The sequence below is a fragment of the Octopus bimaculoides genome, chromosome 8, assembly GCF_001194135.2.
Source record: "Octopus bimaculoides isolate UCB-OBI-ISO-001 chromosome 8, ASM119413v2, whole genome shotgun sequence".
Lineage (NCBI taxonomy): Eukaryota > Metazoa > Mollusca > Cephalopoda > Octopoda > Octopodidae > Octopus > Octopus bimaculoides.
The window spans coordinates 74,164,444-74,172,689 of record NC_068988.1 but is presented as its reverse complement, the minus strand read 5'-3'; positions in this window follow the sequence as shown (position 1 = coordinate 74,172,689).

The following is an 8,246-nucleotide window of genomic DNA, read 5'->3' as shown; positions in this document are numbered from 1 at the left end:
GAAACAATAGAAAGTGAAAAGTAAAAATAAAATATACAAATACCATGGGGTAATTAATAACTGTCATAATTTAATGATTTCAATGAATATAAGTATAAAGGATTTGAATAACACCTGCATTTGACTCCATTTCTTAATTTATCCATGTTATACAAAAACATTTCACTTAACCCTGGAATTTCTACATTTATAATTAGGCTGTAATATCCTTGGCACTTATGTGAATTTTTGCTACCCTGGTAATTATTTATTTTTTTCCATGTTATTTGTATATATTGAAAAAGTACACATATAATTATATACGCTACTTCAACCAGGTTTCCATATAACCTGCAAATAAAATAGTTACCATATATGGAGTTATTTAATATAAGCGCATCTCTTAAGGATGTACCCATTCCCCCAAGAAAGGTTTTCCTGAAACAACTCATTAGTAAGACAAACTCCTTTATAAACCGTATTAGATGGCTTGCTTTCTTCTTTGACAATAAACACATTAAACAACTTTCTAACGATCTAACTCTTGAATTCAGCAAATTGTTTAAATCTAAACACAATCCTCCACCTAACCCAAGATTCAAACATTTTGAAGACGATTTCTGGTTTATCATGAGGAATGTGAAATTCCATCGTTCACCCTTAAAAAATAAACATCTGAGGTATCTTCACAATGTCACCAAAGAAATTCACAATATTGATGGGATACTGGTTCAATCTGATAAAACAGGAAACATATGCAGACTTACCAAGGATTACTACCTAGAATTGCTTGGGAAAGTATAACAAAAGAATTATAGGATTACTGGTAAAAGTGCTATCAGGAAAGCCAACCTTGAGGCTAAGAAAATTATGGAGAAATATGACTTAGAGATGAAGACTGAACCTCGTGATCCCAAACAACTTCGTTTTATTTTAAAAGACCGCAAACGAAATATTTTTGATAACCCAACCTTACGACTTATTTGTCCTTCTAGCTCTGATATTGATGTACTTAGCAAAAATGTTCCAGATAAATATATTCCCTCTTTAATTAAAAGAATTAAAGCTTACCCCTCTTGTTCAATATAGCTTTTATTCTAAAATCAGTGCTAGTACTCATAACAACATTTGGCCTCCTTGATTTGACGCTTGATGAGATCTGAGCCATTGATGTGAAAACCCAAAAATTACTAACAAGCACACATAATTTCCATATAAACTGTGACATAGACTGCCTCTACCTAAAATGAAAACAAGGCGGCAAAAGCTTAACATCAATCCAAAATGCTTTTAAATATCATATCATATCCCTTCAGCAACATCTTTTAACAAGCAAGTGTTGAAGTGCATCCCTTGACCAAGTTTGCATACTTAAGGCCGATAACATCGTTAGACTTGGAAGGCAGCTCTTTGAGAAACTTTCGTTGTCTGATAACCTAGAATACATGTCTAAAGAAGTCGCATGACTCTACTGCAACATATCATCAGATAAAAGGTTGAGCCTTTATGAGCAGAAGACTATGCATGGATATGTTAGTAGAAAGCTCCGTGATGATAGTAATATTGATCATTAAAGCAGTTTATCATGGACCAACAGCTGGATCACAACCTCCCATATTGAAGGTTATGCATTTGCAATCCAGAAACAGGAAATATCAACCAAGTACCTGATGCACAAAAGGGAGAGAGATGCTGGAAAAGCAGTAAAATGTGACAATCAATGCAGACTTTGTGGAGTTTACACTGAAGACATCACCCACATCATAAGTATCTGTCCGAAAATGTCATCATGGTATTATCTTCCGGTGACACATGATGTAGCCTGGACACTCGATAATGAAATCTGTTGGAAGGATAACCTGAAGACAAAGAAATAAGAAGCCATGGTATGGTAGAAGCCATAGCCATTCATAATAAAAAGGAGTACTGGAGGAATGTCCCAGTGAAGACCTCAATAAAATGTAAGCACAACAGACCTGATATAATGATTTAGGATAGAGAAGAGAAACAGTGCACGGTTGTGGAAATTAGCTTCCCAGGGGATGTCAACATAAAGTTGAAGATCAGTGAAAAAGAGAATACCTACACTGAACTATTGAGAATTCTGTAGTTACTCTAGTCAGATTTTTATATCCTCTCCATTTGGTAAGCAATAGTGCAACCAACAACATGGGAAAAATCCCTGCCATTAATTTGGTGTGGATGGGTAATATCAAATAATTCAATCACAACATATATTTAAATTAAACATGAAAAAAATTGAAATATTATCATCACTTACATGGAAAATTTGAAATATTATCTTTCAGTATTTTATAAGGTAAAATCTTAAATTATTAATTGACACATTATTAATTATCTTATAACAGCAATGCCTGGAAAAATCATGGATTACATGGAAAAATGCGAGCATGAAGAGTAATATTCTTAAGATTATAAACCTGGAAAAGTACAGGACAAGTTATTACACCAGTAAAAGTATAGGACAAGCTATTACTTATAATAAAGTTAAGAATAAGAAACTTTTTACTTAAAAATATTGCAGCTTAAAATTTACTTAAAATATTGCAGCTAAAATTAAAACTTATTTTATTAAAGTTTACAAATAACACTATACTTATTTAAGTAGAATTTGGCTAATATACTACCTTAAATACAGAAAAAAGTGACTAATTAGACAAGCTTACAAATTAGCTGAACAGTTTTGTACAATAAATTTAAAAGATGAGAACTGTAAAGAGTGATATATTAGAAGAACTGGTATTCTTTGCTGCAATATTTGAAGTAAAAAGTCCTGGTTAAGGGAGCCGGAAGAATCAAAGCAAGGGGTAGCCACATGTATAAGTTAAATGACTCCCATCTAAGGAGACTGCATGCCATGCATCATATGGGTATGGATAGGACCCTGTATCTCACCAGGAGGATTGATGTCGATGTTACTAGATGGCGTATTGAGAAGGTGGTCAAGAACTGCAACAGGTGTCAATCCATCGACCCTACTCCGAGTGTGCATGAGCAGAGAAACGTTTTGGTAGAGTACAACTGGAGACGATTAGCAGTGGATGTAACACACTACCAGCAGGGGATGTATCTCTCAATGGTCGATTGTGGGCCAGGCTGGATGGCCATTTGGAAGGAATTGAGGACAGGCACTGCAGACAAAAAGGCATGTATTCTAAATGAGGTATTCTTAGAGCGGAGCCCTGTGGACGAATTGCTGATGGACAACAGCACAGCATTTTGTTCAAAGGCTCTGAAGGAGATGCTTGACTGGTGGAAAATGCATCACTTTTTCAGAGCGCCATGCAGGCCAAGTGGAAATGGGATTGTGGAGAGACATCATCGAAGGCCACGGCAGAGAGGGGACATGTTTCTGGTACAACATGTCACCCCGATCAGGACAGGCCGAAGAGTCCTTGTCACATAGAGCTATATTCAAATATGAATGGTAGTATCTGAGTAAACCATTGAGGTGCCCTGTATAAGAGAGAGGGCCTGACTTCGTGGAGTTGGAAGATGAAGTCTGGATCAAGTCACAAAAGGCACGCTGCACAACTCAGTGGAACAGAGGAATAGTGATGGCTGTCAATTCCAAAAACAACATCTCTGTAGATGGAATGCCGCATCATGTCTTGGATGTTTGTAGCATTGTCACTTCGTCGGATGATGATTGTGGAGAAGAGGAAGAGAATGAGGTTCCCAGTTTAAGAAGATCACAATGTGCAAGGTGCCCACTCGGGTGGGTGGTAGATTTCAACATGGAATGAAGTGAAGAGGTGATCTTTGAGATCAGGGGGGGGCATGTGAGAATCAGCGAGAAGAAGAGAGTCATGACATCAATGGTCAAAGGACTAACCAGAAGAGGAAGCGTGAGAAGGGAAGTGTGGTGGGGGACAGGACAGGGTCGTTCATCCTCTTTTGACTGGCTGAGGCATTGCAAACAGACGGGAGGGAATTCGCTTTCAGGTTGGTGAGGTAGCAGCTGCTTGTACTAGGTGACGGGGTAGGGCAGGATCGCCAGAGTGACTACTACTAGACGGGCGCAGACAAGAGAGGAAGGTAAGTGAACCTCTTTTCATTTCCCACACATGACAGTGCCTTAAGCCAATCTGGAGAATAAAAACATACATAGCCAGTGGGAAGAAATTTGGAACAATACAGATGAGATTTTCGATAGAGAATGAGGCCAGAAAGCATTTCACAACCATTTTAACAAGTGATGAACTTGTCCTCTTACAGATTTAGCTTGGCCATAGGCCTTTTAAAATATAGATAATCAAGTGACCCCCAAAATTAACATCTGCTGGTTGGTGGTGGCAGTTCTCTTCAATATAAAAGAGAGGACCAGTGTTCTGCAGAAACAGAATTGATCAAGAAAAGGTATAGAAATGCTCATAAAAATGGATAATTGGTATGGAACTGACCTGCTTAATCTACTAGACAGCACGAAATTACACATAACTGTCAAGGGCAGAAGGCTGATGTGTCACTTGCATGGTAACAAAAATATCTCAAAGCTTTCTGCTTACAACAAAGGTAATAAGAAAAAACATTACCACCATCATCACTATCACATATACAACAAAAACAGCAACAGCTGCACAAACAGTCCCAACAGAGGCAGACAACTACCAAAGCAACAAGAGTAAAACTAGCGGCACCAAAACAGCAGTAATAGCAGCAGCAGCAGTGAATGCAACAACAACAACAAAAGAGAACCAAGTGAAACAACAGAAAATACACCAACATCAAGGATTAACAAATCACAGACAAAAGCAACAAATACAGCAACAGAAACCCACAAACAACAACTATATCAACCAAACAATACCACAAACCTCCCAAAGACACTTCTCTCTGACTTACACCACACAGATATGTCATGTAGTGAAGGTGACAAGGAGGACTCCAAATAGCAAACAGTAACAAAGGCAAAGAAAAGAAAATATGCCAATCCAAAAAACTGGGTGATATGAAGAAATAGGGGAAGTACTTTCAAGCAACAACACACCAACACCACCTTTAACAGCAGCTACACCAGCACTATCACTGTCATTGCTATCACAGACCATTATCACAAGCATATATACACTAACAATAATGATTGTTTCCTCAACATGAACAAAAACAAGGCATTACTAACTACACCACCATAAACACAAACAATAAAACACATACACAAAAATACTAAGATCACACATGACAACTACATCACATTAACCAATAGCATTGCACTACACATAAAAATTATCCAAATTTCACAATACACTCCACTTCAAAAAATAAACACCCTACATTTGACAGAGGATTTAGGTCCATCATAGACAAAATGCTATATAATGAACTCCTCATGGAAATACCCACATCTAGCATGAGGAACGAAACACCTTTCTTCTACAAAAATAGTGTGTTTATTTTCATTCTCCTTCTCTCTTGTCTAACAAGAATAGGCTGTATAAATAAATGCTCAGAATAGGCTGTATAAATGTACATAGCTCAGAGTCACCTTGGAAACTGGGCCTCCTACTTAACAATTTCAGGTTACACTAGATATAGATGTTGAAGCCATCAGCAAGACCAGACTTCTGAATCCACAAGTTTTCATGCCCGTTTTCAGTGGATATGAGATTTACTCCACATCAACCAGGAATAGCAGGTGGAACTGTAGTATTGTTTTGGAAAGGTCTGGGTATTAAGATAAGGGCCATCTGCTTGGACCCAGAATGTAAGTTTGTGATCCTGGATTTAAATGGTGGCAATTGGGTTGCATTAAACAGATGGCTGTAAACAGGGTAGGACTACTGGATTTCTTCAGACATTTGGAGGTTTTCATGGGAATGTCCTTATCTTTAGTGCTAGAGGGCAACTGGAATGCATTCTTGGATGCATGTTTTGAGTGTGTGGAGCTACCTGCTAGAAGAGGGTGTGTGAAAGATTTGCAAAGCTGTTTAGATTTGAAACTGTCTGACACATAGTGATTGAATTTCCCAAATGTACCGATGCTGACATGGACAAACCACATCAGGTCATCTAGGTCGTATTTAGATAGAGTATTATATAGGTTAGTAGATAAGGATAGCATAGGTTATCCACTTTTTAGAATCATCAGCCAAACAGACGACAAATTTGTGATCTGTATGATTGATCTAAATAGGCTCTACAGGAAAGGATCTGGTCACTAAAAGCTGAGTATGTCACTCCCTGTGTGTCAAGCTTACAGAGACTAGATTAGCAAATTAGTTAAGTGGGCTTTGACAGGGTCAGTGGTGATTTGTCCTGTAAAGGACATTTAGAGTAGAATCATGTTTGTAAGGCCACAGCAACAGAAAGAATAGATAGAAACTTTATTAGAAACTTAGAAGAGGTGCTTAAAAAAGGCATTGCAACTGCTCAAGGTGAGATTGGCCATTGACCAATTCTTCAGTGCTAAGTATGAAGGTTGTATTGTTAGAGCTAAGGTACATGCTTTAAGGCAGAGGCACAGCTTGGCAACAAAGCTGCAATTCAGTCTTTGGTGGAACAAAATAGACATGTGTTGCTGAAGCCTGAGCAGATGTGTACAGCATTTCAGCAGCACTTTGTTTAGGATGGACCTCTGTGCCTACATTGAAGGTCTGCTATGACTCTTGGAAAAGGAAGCAGAACATTGCAATAAGCCAATTATAGCCACATAAATGCAGAAAGTGATGATAGGCTTCATGGTGGGTGGGGTGGGAGTAAATCACTGGGTTTGGATGGTCTGCCTTAAAAGCTTTGCTTTTATATGCCAGGCTTATCTGGAGGCCTCTTAGCAGATATCTAGTAGCAGAACTCTGCTAAATGAGGATTTCAAAATTTTAGCAAAGGTGTTAGCAAAGAGGTTGGCATGTGTTATCAAGGAACTTATTGGTGATCTACTTGGGATGCACTATCCCAAGAAGACCTATCCATGACAACTTCTGCTTCATGCCATACATCATAGAGAGGGGGCTAAAGAACCTAGCATGAGTAGGGCCCTGATCAATTTGGATCCAGCCTTCAATAGAGTCAACCGCAAATACTTGGCTGCCATTCTTACAATAGTCAGATTTGGTACCATCTTCCATGGTTGGATTCATGCAACATACAGTGACATCTGCTCAATAATTTGGGTGAATGGTTACCAAACAGAACCATTCAGTATTTTGTGCTTGATCTATCAAGGTTGTTCTTTCTCATCTCTTCTGTATGTACTGATGCTAGAGACACTGCAGTAGAAACTGGAGATGTTGAGGGTCATTCCATATGAACAAGAATGTGAGAGAACTGTCTCAGCATATGACATTATCATCATCATCATCTTCATCATCGTCGTTTAATGTCTGCTTTTCATGCTGGCATGGCTTGGAAGGTTTGACTGAGGACATCACCATCATAATGTTGAATAGCAGACAAATAGACCTGATTGGCACTGCTCTAAAAGAAAGGAACAAAAACTAACCAAGAAAAGTCAGTGGGCATGCATTTTGGCACCTGGAGAAGCAGGTCCATGCCATCCAGTAACATTGTGCGACACTGGACAGACTAGTTAAAACACTTAGGGTCTGGTTTAGTCCAGATCTTCAGGTAGAGGTGGCAGATGCATACATCACCTCCACTATATATTACTGCCTGACTGTTGTGCCTTGTTCATCTGAACAGACTGGAGAATCTACTCTTCCACTTTCAGTAGAAAGGAGGTATTCCATTTGTCCAGCGCTCCATTTGTTGCCAAAACCCACTGAATGGAGGACTGGGTATGCCGTGGCTGATGATGCACAGACATGCACTGAGGTTATGACATATCCAGCATTTCCTTGATGATGAGCAGGTGTAGTCACTGTTTGGCAGACATACTTTATCACACCTCATCTCTTTGACTTAGCTTCAGTCTTGTATGAAGCATAGACCAAGGCAGAGCATCTAAACCTAGAGTACCACCAGGTGCTCACAGTTATCTGCCAGTCAGACAATACAGTTAGTGGAGCTTCCACTTAGTTATTCTAAAGAGGTTTTGAATTTCTGCCATTTTGGGGTTTCCTGATATCTGAGCTAGGTAGCAATCAGCCCCTTTTGCTATCATTCCTAGGGCACCTATGACAACAGATATTGCTTTAGTCTTCAGGTTCCACATTTTGCTAATTTCGATTTCAAGATCTTTATACTTGCTCAGTTTTTGGTAGGTCTTGACAGATACGTTTATATCGATTGGGACAGTCATATCAATGAGGAGATATGATTTTTGTCTGAAGTCTTTCAATATAATGTCT